The sequence below is a fragment of the Oreochromis niloticus genome, unplaced genomic scaffold, assembly GCF_001858045.2.
Source record: "Oreochromis niloticus isolate F11D_XX unplaced genomic scaffold, O_niloticus_UMD_NMBU tig00001668_pilon, whole genome shotgun sequence".
NCBI classification, from domain to species: domain Eukaryota; kingdom Metazoa; phylum Chordata; class Actinopteri; order Cichliformes; family Cichlidae; genus Oreochromis; species Oreochromis niloticus.
In genome coordinates, this window is record NW_020327444.1 from 285,197 (window position 1) to 298,044 (window position 12,848).

A 12,848-nucleotide genomic window follows, 5' to 3' on the forward strand; every position below is an offset into this window, starting at 1 on the left:
CTCTTTGATCTACTGTGGTTCTTCTTCTGTGGTGTTTCTGATGGAGCAGCTGCTCCTGATGTTTGAGGATGAGACCAGGGTTCCTACAGCTTCAGGTCAGAGAGACTGAAGCTCTCCAAGAGCTTTCTAATTGGAGATAAAGTATATGAATTTCAGGAAAAGGGCCATTCCTCCAATCAAGAATGTTGCAGTTCCTTTCTATATATAATCCCCCAGTTCTACAAGCTGTTCATTATCATTTTCATGCCCCATCCACCCTTCCTTTTTTCACTTCTTTAACTTTCTTCCTTACAATTAGTAATTGGGAATCTTCAGGGGCAAGGCCTTCCCCAATCCACAGCTCACTTCATGTTTAAGCCATTCACCTTTATGTATTAAAATAATAGCAAATCTAAAATGAGGATGTGGGCCCAACGAGTGAAAGATTTTATCTGACCAGCTTCAGTAAGAAATACAGATTATTTAAACAAACGTTATTAACCCGATCAAAAAACAGGGAATGTACTTAATGACTTCATACAAACTTTCATGCAGACTGAATTCAGTTTTTACATTTATTTTTAACTCTCAGGGTATCAGACACCACCACAGCTACACACACAGTCTCACACATCTAAACTCAAATTTACTGGATTAACAATTATAATCCATGAGCTAAACAGTTTGTAAATATAACGTATAAAGAAATAAATAAAGTCAAATTTCTCATCTACTGACATGCTTTTCTTATAATTGAGCAGGTTGTTCCAAACGTTAGACTAATTACATATTTTTCATCAGTATTTAAAATCCTGACCTGTACCTGTTGGTTAGATCTGCTGTAAGTAATCTAAGTTTTTCAGATTTAGTTTAACTGTGATACAGTCATTTAAAAAGTAAGAAAAGTTCAGGTACATAGAGCCAAAATAAAAATCATCATGGCTCTTTACATCCAACCTCAGTAGGCGGGGTTATCACCATGGAGTGATATCTGATTTTTATAATGTCACTGTGAGTAGGAGAGCTTGGAGCACAGTGTCTTGTATGTTTTCCTGTAACTGACAGTACAGTAATGCAGTATATATACCAGCAGTACTAAGATTAGAAACAACTAGAAAGCGAAAATTTCAGAAGAAATTTTATGTGTGCCTATGCCGCTGCTAATCACTGTAGTTGCCATTCATACGGCTACAGAGAGCAAAACTCAGAAGAGCAGCCATTCTCCACCATGAACTATGGTAAAAACAAACACCGCTCACGCTTCACAGATGACAGCTTACAGTTTTGTGTAAAGATGAAGTTACTTCGTACAGCGCCGATTTGCAGACGCTGTGCACACAGGTTCATGAGCAGAAGTCCCATTGTACCACGGCAGACCCGACAATGTTTGCATGAACACACTTTGAAGCATTACATTATAGACCACTTTTCACACATGCATTCACTTTTTGTTTTTTGTTATTTTTACTAGGGCTGCCACAAACGATTATTTTGATAGTCGACTAGTCACCGATTATTTTTGCGATTAGTCGACTAATCGGATCATGCATCCATTGGACGTAAAACGTACAGCTTATTGCACCAGCAGCATCTGCTCTTATATAACATTAGCTTACAGTTTTAAGTGTTTAGGGTATGTGCTAACTAAAAATAAAGACAAGATGATAGTTAATTCAATTTAATGAGATTTACAGATTGTTTCGGTAAAGTTTAATAAACTCCTTGCTATCTAAAATATAACGGGACACCGGAGTATATTCTCGAACATCTCACACTTCTGATAATCAGTTGTCTGCTTGACGTTTATTCAGTCGTGTATAAACTATAACTTTAATCTCAGCCAAACCGATTTACTCAGGAACAAATAAAATACTCAAAAAAAAAAAAAAAAAGGCCAAACAATAACATTTTTAAGTTATCTAACTGACTTATATATGTTTAACCTGAGTAGCGAAAGACAGTGGTGGGTTTGAAAACGATTTGCCGGGAGTCCGGTGTTCTCACGGGCTCTAGTGAGCCTTGCCCCCGGCTAGCTATCGAGCTAGTGGGTAACAGACGTCTCCGAAAACGTCGGAGCACTTTTGAAAATATGCAGTGTCTTGATAAACTGAGCAGATATTTGAGGTTTACACAGCTACATTCTCGCCTGAAAATATGTTAAACGTTTATTTTGTGACCCAGAAAGATTAATAAGAGTAATATTAAAACTAACTAGCTGCCGCCATTGTTGAAAACTGAGCAGGGCCGCGCTATGAATTCTGGGACACTGCTGCTTCTTCTTCTTCGGAGTGTAACGGCAGCTGGCATCCTTGTACATGCAGTGCTGCCATCTTCTGTTTCAGTCCGTTATTACACTCTTAAATCCTACTACTTATTCCTGCGTCTTTTGTGATCTTACAAAGCTTCAAACGACGCGTCGACTATTAAATCAGTCGTCGACGATTTTGATAGTCGACGTAATCGTGACTAGTCGACTAATCGTGGCAGCCCTAATTTTTACACAGTGTTCTGAATTATGAACAATGGTCTACAGCCAATCTTGTGTATTATTATACAAACTTTGGTTGTGAGATTCAGATAACTATTTAATAAAAGCTAAATATTTTATATGAGAGTAAGAAAGAAAAGTATATCTTTGTGTCCACCTTTCTCTGTTAATGCCCTAGCTCCCCCCCCCCCTAAAAGCTTTGCTAGATCCGCCCCTGCACAGTTACCAGCTGTCAGCTACACAAAAAAGGAGCTTGGTCTTTGTCTCTCAGAAACAACTCATAACTTCCCTTCAACTCATTCATGTCACCTAAAGTGTAAACCTGTTTCTCCATCACCAGTTCAGCTCTGATGATTCAGTAAGGACATCTCCTGATTTCATCTTCATGCTCCAGCAAACATCAGCTGATACTAGAAATTAAAATCAAAAGAATTCTAACAACAGCTGATCAAGCTTAAACGTGCTGCTGTTGTTTAGCGCGATAAATAAGAGCGAACAGCCGATCATTGATCAGTTTCATGATTGACGTTTCAACACGCGAGAGAATGACAGGGGAGGCTTCGTAACGACAGAATAAATCATAATGTTTTCTCTGAATGTGGGACGATTCCGTTTGTACGGCACGGCAACTCTATGAACTAACCCTAATGAATAAACTAAAGTCCAACGTCAGTAACTTAGTGCGCACACAGCTGTATATAAACTCCCGTGGCATTACGATTGTAAAAGGTCAACGAAAATAAATTACACCTAAACTCGGTTTATATCTGACCCAAATAGAGAGCGACCGGGTGCTGACACGAGTTTCACCCGCCTCAATATAAGCCAAGCCTGGGTGCTTTTTCAGGAAGGGTTGCTAGCGGCGCGAGCTAACTATGCTAGCGACGCTAGCTAGCTAGCCGGCTATCAGCAACACATAAGAGAACTGCTGCTAAATAAACTACACCTAAACTCGGTTTATATCTGACCCAAATAGAGAGCGACCGGGTGCTGACACGAGTTTCACCCGCCTCAATATAAGCCAAGCCTGGGTGCTTTTTCAGGAAGGGTTGCTAGCGGCGCGAGCTAACTATGCTAGCGGCGCTAGCTAGCTAGCCGGCTATCAGCAACACATAAGAGAACTGCTGCTAAATAAACTACACCTAAACTCGGTTTATATCTGACCCAAATAGAGTGCAGGCCATAACTTCTTACCTGAAATTCAGTTCACCTCACGCTCCTGCCTTCGCTTTCCCTGATCCACGATTGACCTCCGCGTTAGCAAACACCGGTCGATCGGCGGTCGCGGCATGTCCTTTCTGTCATACACCGGTGGATAGCTGCCCACTGTTGTAGCTCCGCATTATAGCACCACCAAACAACTCAGTTATTTTTTCCACATCCAGCTGTAACTCCGATTCTGTGCGAGCATTTGCGAGAGACCGGGGAGGTGAAAGGAGAGAGAGAGTCCCCTCGCTGTCCATTTGCAGCCAAGTGCGGCAGCTAGCTAGGTAGCCGGCTAGCTGTCAGGCAGGACCGAGGTCGTCAGAGCATTGTCGCTAATATGGGATGTCTTGATAAAACAAGCAGATATTTGAAGTTTACACACCTACATTCTCGCCTGAAAATATCTTAAAAGTTTATTTTGTGACCTAGAAACACTAATAAAAGACATATAAAACGAAGTGGTGGCCGCCATTGTTTAACTCGGCAGAGGTGTGCTATGAATTGTGGGATATTGAGTTTTCCACCAAGCATTACCGTAACTTTTGAATGATTTGCGCAACCTTAAAAATTCCAATGGCTCCTGAAAGCAGCGACGCTGTGCGCACCGTTGAAATTGTCATCATTACGGTAATCCAAATAAGGGTAGACAGGCTGTACCACTCCCGGCATACCACTAGAGAGAGCCAACACACCACAAATGAAGTCTGTTTATTTGGCGCCAAAAGATGAATTGGCCTAAATTTGCACTAAAATATTAATATTTAAAAAACTATAAAAGTCATGAACACCAAAAGTCATGACATAATAGTCCAGCTCCAGCCGCACAAAATGATCTAACATATGTAACCCTAATGTCAAAACTGTTCGGCAGAGGAGCGCGGGAAAATTTTCACTAAAATATTAATATTTAAAAAACTATAAAATTCATAAACACCAAAAGTCATAGCACACCATTCCAGATCCGGCCGCACAAAATGAGGTAACATATATGAAGCTTGTCTCAAAACTGCGGGGCGAGATTCGCTGCAAAATTTCAGGCGGAAACTGGAGAATAATAATAATAACTAGAAAGGGAAAATTTCAGAAGAAATTTTATGTGTGCCTATGCCGCTGGTAATCAGTGTAGTTTGCCATTCATACAGCTACAGAGAGCAAAACTCAGCAGAGCAGCCATTCTCCACCATGAATTATGGTAAAAACAAACACCGCTCACGCTTCACAGATGACAGCTTACAGTTTTGTGTAAAGATGAAGTTACTTCGTACAGCGCCGATTTGCAGACGCTGTGCACACAGGTTCATGAGCAGAAGTCCCATTGTACCACGGCAGACCCGACAATGTTTGCATGAACACGCTTTGAAGCATTACATTATGGACCACTTTTCACACATGCATTCACTTTTTGTTTTTTGTTATTTTTACACAGTGTTCTGAATTATGAACAATGGTCTACAGCCAATCTTGTGTATTATTATACAAACTTTGGTTGTGAGATTCAGATAACTATTTAATAAAAGCTAAATATTTTATATGAGAGTAAGAAAGAAAAGTATATCTTTGTGTCCACCTTTCTCTGTTAATGCCCTAGCTGCCCCTGCACAGTTACCAGCTGTCAGCTACACAAAAAAGGAGCTTGGTCTTTGTCTCTCAGAAACAACTCATAACTTCCCTTCAACTCATTCATGTCACCTAAAGTGTAAACCTGTTTCTCCATCACCAGTTCAGCTCTGATGATTCAGTAAGGACATCTCCTGATTTCATCTTCATGCTCCAGCAAACATCAGCTGATACTAGAAATTAAAATCAAAAGAATTCTAACAACAGCTGATCAAGCTTAAACGTGCTGCTGTTGTTTAGCGTGATAAATAAGAGCGAACAGCCGATCATTGATCAGTTTCATGATTGACGTTTCAACACGCGAGAGAATGACAGGGGAGGCTTCGTAACGACAGAATAAATCATAATGTTTTCTCTGAATGTGGGACGATTCCGTTTTTACGGCACGGCAACTCTATGAACTAACCCTAATGAATAAAATAAAGTCCAACGTCAGTAACTTAGTGCGCACACAGCTGTATATAAACTCCCGTGGCAGTACGATTGTAAAAGGTCAACGAAAATAAATTACACCTAAACTCGGTTTATATCTGACCCAAATAGAGTGCAGTTCATAACTTCTTACCTGAAATTCAGTTCACCTCACGCTCCTGCCTTGGTTTCCCTGATCCACGATTGACCTCCGCGTTAGCAAACACCGGTCGATCGGCGGTAGCCTCACCGCCTCATATGTCTCCTTCGCGGCATGTCCTTTCTGTCACACACCGGTGGATAGCTGCCCTCTGTTGTAGCTCCACCACCAAACAACTCAGTTATTTTTTCCACATCGACATCAGCTGATACTAGAAATTAAAAGCAAATGAATTCTAACAACAGCTGATCAAGCTTAAACGTGCTGCTGTTGTTTAGCGCGATAAATAAGAGCGAACAGCCGATCATTGATCAGTTTCATGATTGACGTTTCAACACGCGAGAGAATGACAGGGGAGGCTTCGTAATGACAGAATAAATCATAATGTTTTCTCTGAATGTGGGACGATTCCGTTTGTACGGCACGGCAACTCTATGAACTAACCCTAATGAATAAAATAAAGTCCAACGTCAGTAACTTAGTGCGCACACAGCTGTATATAAACTCCCGTGGCAGTACGATTGTAAAAGGTCAACGAAAATAAATTACACCTAAACTCGGTTTATACTCGGTTTTAACGAAAAATAAGTCCAGCTAAAACACATACTGTCGGCGAGCGACCGGGTGCTGACACGAGTTTCACCCGCCTCAATATAAGCCAAGCCTGGGTGCTTTTTCACGAAGGGTCGCTAGCGGCGCGAGCTAACTATGCTAGCGGCGCTAGCTAGCTAGCCAGCTATCAGCAACACGTAAGAGAACTGCTGCTAAATAAACTACACCTAAACTCGGTTTATATCTGACCCAAATAGAGTGCAGGTCATAACTTCTTACCTGAAATTCAGTTCACCTCACGCTCCTGCCTTCGCTTTCCCTGATCCACAATTGACCTCCGCGTTAGCAAACACCGGTCGATCTGCGGTCGCGGCATGTCCTTTCTGTCATACACCGGTGGATAGCTGCCCACTGTTGTAGCTCCGCATTATAGCACCACCAAACAACTCAGTTATTTTTTCCACATCCAGCTGTAACTCCGATTCTGTGCGAGCATTTGCGAGAGACCGGGGAGGTGAAAGGAGAGAGAGAGTCCCCTCGCTGTCCATTTGCAGCCAAGTGCGGCAGCTAGCTAGGTAGCTGGCTAGCTGTCAGGCAGGACCGAGGTCGTCAGAGCATTGTCGCTAATATGGGATGTCTTGATAAAACAAGCAGATATTTGAAGTTTACACACCTACATTCTCGCCTGAAAATATCTTAAAAGTTTATTTTGTGACCTAGAAACACTAATAAAAGACATATAAAACGAAGTGGTGGCCGCCATTGTTTAACTCGGCAGAGGTGTGCTATGAATTGTGGGATATTGAGTTTTCCACCAAGCATTACCGTAACTTTTGAATGATTTGCGCAACCTTAAAAATTCCAATGGCTCCTGAAAGCAGCGACGCTGTGCGCACCGTTGAAATTGTCATCATTACGGTAATCCAAATAAGGGTAGACAGGCTGTACCACTCCCGGCATACCACTAGAGAGAGCCAACACACCACAAATGAAGTCTGTTTATTTGGCGCCAAAAGATGAATTGGCCTAAATTTGCACTAAAATATTAATATTTAAAAAACTATAAAAGTCATGAACACCAAAAGTCATGACATAATAGTCCAGCTCCAGCCGCACAAAATGATCTAACATATGTAACCCTAATGTCAAAACTGTTCGGCAGAGGAGCGCGGGAAAATTTTCACTAAAATATTAATATTTAAAAAACTATAAAATTCATAAAGACCAAAAGTCATAGCACACCATTCCAGATCCGGCCGCACAAAATGAGGTAACATATATGAAGCTTGTCTCAAAACTGCGGGGCGAGATTCGCTGCAAAATTTCAGGCGGAAACTGGAGAATAATAATAATAATAACTAGAAAGCGAAAATTTCAGAAGAAATTTTATGTGTGCCTATGCCGCTGCTAATCACTGTAGTTTCCCATTCATACGGCTACAGAGAGCAAAACTCAGAAGAGCAGCCATTCTCCACCATGAACTATGGTAAAAACAAACACCGCTCACGCTTCACAGATGACAGCTTACAGTTTTGTGTAAAGATGAAGTTACTTCGTACAGCGCCGATTTGCAGACGCTGTGCACACAGGTTCATGAGCAGAAGTCCCATTGTACCACGGCAGACCTGACAATGTTTGCATGAACACGCTTTGAAGCATTACGTTATGGACCACTTTTCACACATGGTTGGTGTACCCAAACAGCCGGCTGTAGCTTTTCAACTCACAGCCCGACACACACCCAAAAACAGCCGAGAGAGCACAGACTACGCCTGAGAGGCGTGATTGCAGGTGCCGCTCAGGTGGGTCCACCTCCCCTGCAGCGGCACTGCAGACCACGCCCCGCCACACACATCAAACACGTAAAATAAATATTTATGCACTTTTGCATTCACTTTTTGTTTTTTGTTATTTTTACACAGTGTTCTGAATGATGACAATGGTCTACAGCCAATCTTGTGTATTATTATACAAACTTTGGTTGTAAGATTCAGATAACTATTTAATAAAAGCTAAATATTTTATATGAGAGTAAGAAAGAAAAGTATATCTTTATGTCCACCTTTCTCTGTTAATGCCCTACCTGGCCCCCTGGCAAAAGCTTTGCTAGATCCGCCCCTGCACAGTTACCAGCTGTCAGCTACACAAAAAAAGGAGCTTGGTGTATATTTGTCTGTCAGAAACAGTTCATAACTTCCCTTCAACTCATTCATGTCACCTAAGGGTAAACCTGTTTCTCCATCACCAGTTCAGCTCTGATGATTCAGTAAGGACATCTCCTGATTTCATCTTCATGCTCCAGCAAACATCAGCTGATACTAGAAATTAAAATCAAAAGAATTCTAACAACAGCTGATCAAGCTTAAACGTGCTGCTGTTGTTTAGCGCGATAAACAAACAAGAGAGAAAAGCCGATCATTGATCAGTTTCATGACTGAAGTTTCAACAGGCGAGAGAATGACAGGGGAGGCTGTCATAAAGTTCAACATTGGAAACATCGGTAACTTAGCCCGCACACAGCTGTATACAAACTCCGTAGTGCTAGCTAGCACGCAGTACGAGTTATTGTAAGTGATTGAAAAGTCAGCACAACGAAAATAAACTACACCTAAACTCGGTTTATATCTGACCCAAATAGAGTGCAGGTCATAACTTCTTACCTGAAATTCAGTTCACCTCACGCTCCTGCCTTCGCTTTCCCTGATCCACGATTGACCTCCGCGTTAGCAAACACCGGCGATCGGCGGTACCTCACCGCCTTGTATGTCTCGTTCGCGGCATGTCCTTTCTGTCACACACCGGTGGATAGCTGCCCTCTGTTGTAGCTCCACCACCAAACAACTCAGTTATTTTTTCCACATCGACCAGCATCATCGGCCCATATAAACGAAAAATAAGTCCAGCTAAGACACAGACCCTTGCCGAGCGATCGGGCGATTAAACAAATTTTAGCCACCTCACTATCAGCCAAGCCTGGGTGGTTTTTCACGAAGGGTCGCTAGCCGCGCTAGCTAGCTAAGCTAGCGGCGCTAGCTAGCTAGCCAGCCGGCTATCAGCAACACGTAAGAGAACTGTTGCTAAATAAACTACACCAAACTCGGTTTATATCTGACCCAAATAGAGTGCAGGTCATAACTTCTTACCTGAAATTCAGTTCACCTCACGCTCCTGCCTTCGCTTTCCCTGATCCACGATTGACCTCCGCGTTAGCAAACACCGGACGATCGGCGTAGCCTCACCGCCTTGTATGTCTCGTTCGCGGCATGTCCTTTCTGTCACACACCGGTGGATAGCTGCCCTCTGTTGTAGCTCCACCACCAAACAACTCAGTTATTTTTTCCACATCGACCAGCATCATCGGCCCATATAAACGAAAAATAAGTCCAGCTAAGACACAGACCCTTGCCGAGCGATCGGGCGATTAAACAAATTTTAGCCACCTCACTATCAGCCAAGCCTGGGTGGTTTTTCACGAAGGTCGCTAGCCGCGCTAGCTAGCTAAGCTAGCGGCGCTAGCTAGCTAGCCAGCCGGCTATCAGCAACACGTAAGAGAACTGTTGCTAAATAAACTACACCTAAACTCGGTTTATATCTGACCCAAATAGAGTGCAGGTCATAACTTCTTACCTGAAATTCAGTTCACCTCACGCTCCTGCCTTCGCTTTCCCTGATCCACGATTGACCTCCGCGTTAGCAAACACCGGACGATCGGCGTAGCCTCACCGCCTTGTATGTCTCGTTCGCGGCATGTCCTTTCTGTCACACACCGGTGGATAGCTGCCCTCTGTTGTAGCTCCACCACCAAACAACTCAGTTATTTTTTCCACATCGACCAGCATCATCGGCCCATATAAACGAAAAATAAGTCCAGCTAAGACACAGACCCTTGCCGAGCGATCAGGCGATTAAACAAATTTTAGCCACCTCACTATCAGCCAAGCCTGGGTGGTTTTTCACGAAGGGGCCTAGCTAGCTAAGCTAGCGGCTAGCTAGCTAGCCGGCTATCAGCAACACTTAAGAGAATTGTCGCTAATATGGGATGTCTTGATAAAACGAGCAGATATTTGAAGTTTACACACCTACATTCTCGCCTGAAAATATCTTAAAAGTGTATTTTGTGACCTAGAAACACGAATAAAAGACATATAAAACGAAGTGGTGTCCGCCATTGTTTAACTCGGCAGAGGGGTGCTATGAATTATGGGATATGGAGTTTTGTAACAAGCATACAGATTTTCAGCCGTACTACTCCCGGTATACCACTAGAGAGAGCCAACCCACCACAAATAAAGTCTGTTTCTATGGAAATTGGCCTAAATTTGCACTAAAATCTAAATATTTCAAAAACTATAAAAGTCATAAACACCAAAAGTGTATACCATACTAGTCCAGCTCCAGCCGCACAAAATGATCTAACATATGTAACCCTATTTTCAAAACTGTTTGGCAGAGAAGCGCGGGAAAATTTTCACTAAAATATTAATATTTAAAAAACTATAATAGTTATAAACACCAAAAGTCATAGCACACCATTCCTGATCCAGCCGCACAAAATGAGGTAACATATATGAAGCTTGTCTCAAAACTGCGAGGCGAGTTTCGCTGCAAAATTTCAGGCGGAAACTGAAGAATAATAATAATAACTAGAAAGCGAAAATTTCAGAAGAAATTTTATGTGTGCCTATGCCGCTGCTAATCACTGTAGTTTGCCATTCATACGGCTACAGAGAGCAAAACTCAAAAGAGCAGCCATTCTCCACCATGAACTATGGTAAAAACAAACACCGCTCACGCTTCACAGATGACAGCTTACAGTTTTGGGTAAAGATGAGGTGACTTCGTACAGCCCCGATTTGCAGACGCTATGCACAGAGGTTCATGAGCAGAAGTCCCATTGTATCACGGCAGACCCCGACAATGTTTGCATGAACATGCTTTGAAGCATTACGTTATGGACCACTTTTCACACATGGTTGGTGTACCCACACAGGCAGCTGTAGCTTTTCAACTCATAGCCCAACACACACCCAAAAAACAGCCAAGAGAGCACAGACTTTACACCCGTGGGTCCACCTCCCCTGCAGCGGCACTGCAGACCACGCCCCGACACACACATCAAACACATAAAATAAATATGTATGCACTTTCGCATTCACTTTTTGTTTTTGTTATTTTTACACAGTGTTCTGAATGATGAACAATGGTCTACAGCCAATCTTGTGTATTATTATACAAACTTTGGTTGTAAGATTCAGATAAGCATTTAATAAATGCTAAATATTTTATATGAGAGTAAGAAAGAAAAGTATATCTTTATGTCCACCTTTCTCTGTTAATGCCCTACCTGGCCCCCTGGCAAAAGCTTTGCTAGATCCGCCCCTGCACAGTTACCAGCTGTCAGCTACACAAAAAAAGGAGCTTGGTGTTTACAGGGAGTGCAGAATTATTAGGCAAATGAGTATTTTGTCCACATCATCCTCTTCATGCATGTTGTCTTACTCCAAGCTGTATAGGCTCGAAAGCCGCCTACCAATTAAGCATATTAGGTGATGTGCATCTCTGTAATGAGAAGGGGTGTGGTCTAATGACATCAACACCCTATATCAGGTGTGCATAATTATTAGGCAACCTCCTTTCCTTTGGCAAAATGGGTCAAAAGAAGGACTTGACAGGCTCAGAAAAGTCAAAAATAGTGAGATATCTTGCAGAGGGATGCAGCAGTCTTAAAATTGCAAAGCTTCTGAAGCGTGATCATCGAACAATCAAGCGTTTCATTCAAAATAGTCAACAGGGTCGCAAGAAGCGTGTGGAAAAACCAAGGCGCAAAATAACTGCCCATGAACTGAGAAAAGTCAAGCGTGCAGCTGCCAAGATGCCACTTGCCACCAGTTTGGCCATATTTCAGAGCTGCAACATCACTGGAGTGCCCAAAAGCACAAGGTGTGCAATACTCAGAGAACCGGCCAAGGTAAGAAAGGCTGAAAGACGACCACCACTGAACAAGACACACAAGCTGAAACGTCAAGACTGGGCCAAGAAATATCTCAAGACTGATTTTTCTAAGGTTTTATGGACTGATGAAATGAGAGTGAGTCTTGATGGGCCAGATGGATGGGCCCGTGGCTGGATTGGTAAAGGGCAGAGAGCTCCAGTCCCACTCAGACGCCAGCAAGGTGGAGGTGGAGTACTGGTTTGGGCTGGTATCATCAAAGGTGAGCTTGTGGGGCCTTTTCGGGTTGAGGATGGAGTCAAGCTCAACTCCCAGTCCTACTGCCAGTTTCTGGAAGACACCTTCTTCAAGCAGTGGTACAGGAAGAAGTCTGCATCCTTCAAGAAAAACATGATTTTCATGCAGGACAATGCTCCATCACACGCGTCCAAGTACTCCACAGCGTGGCTGGCAAGAAAGGGTATAAAAGAAGGAAAAACTAATGA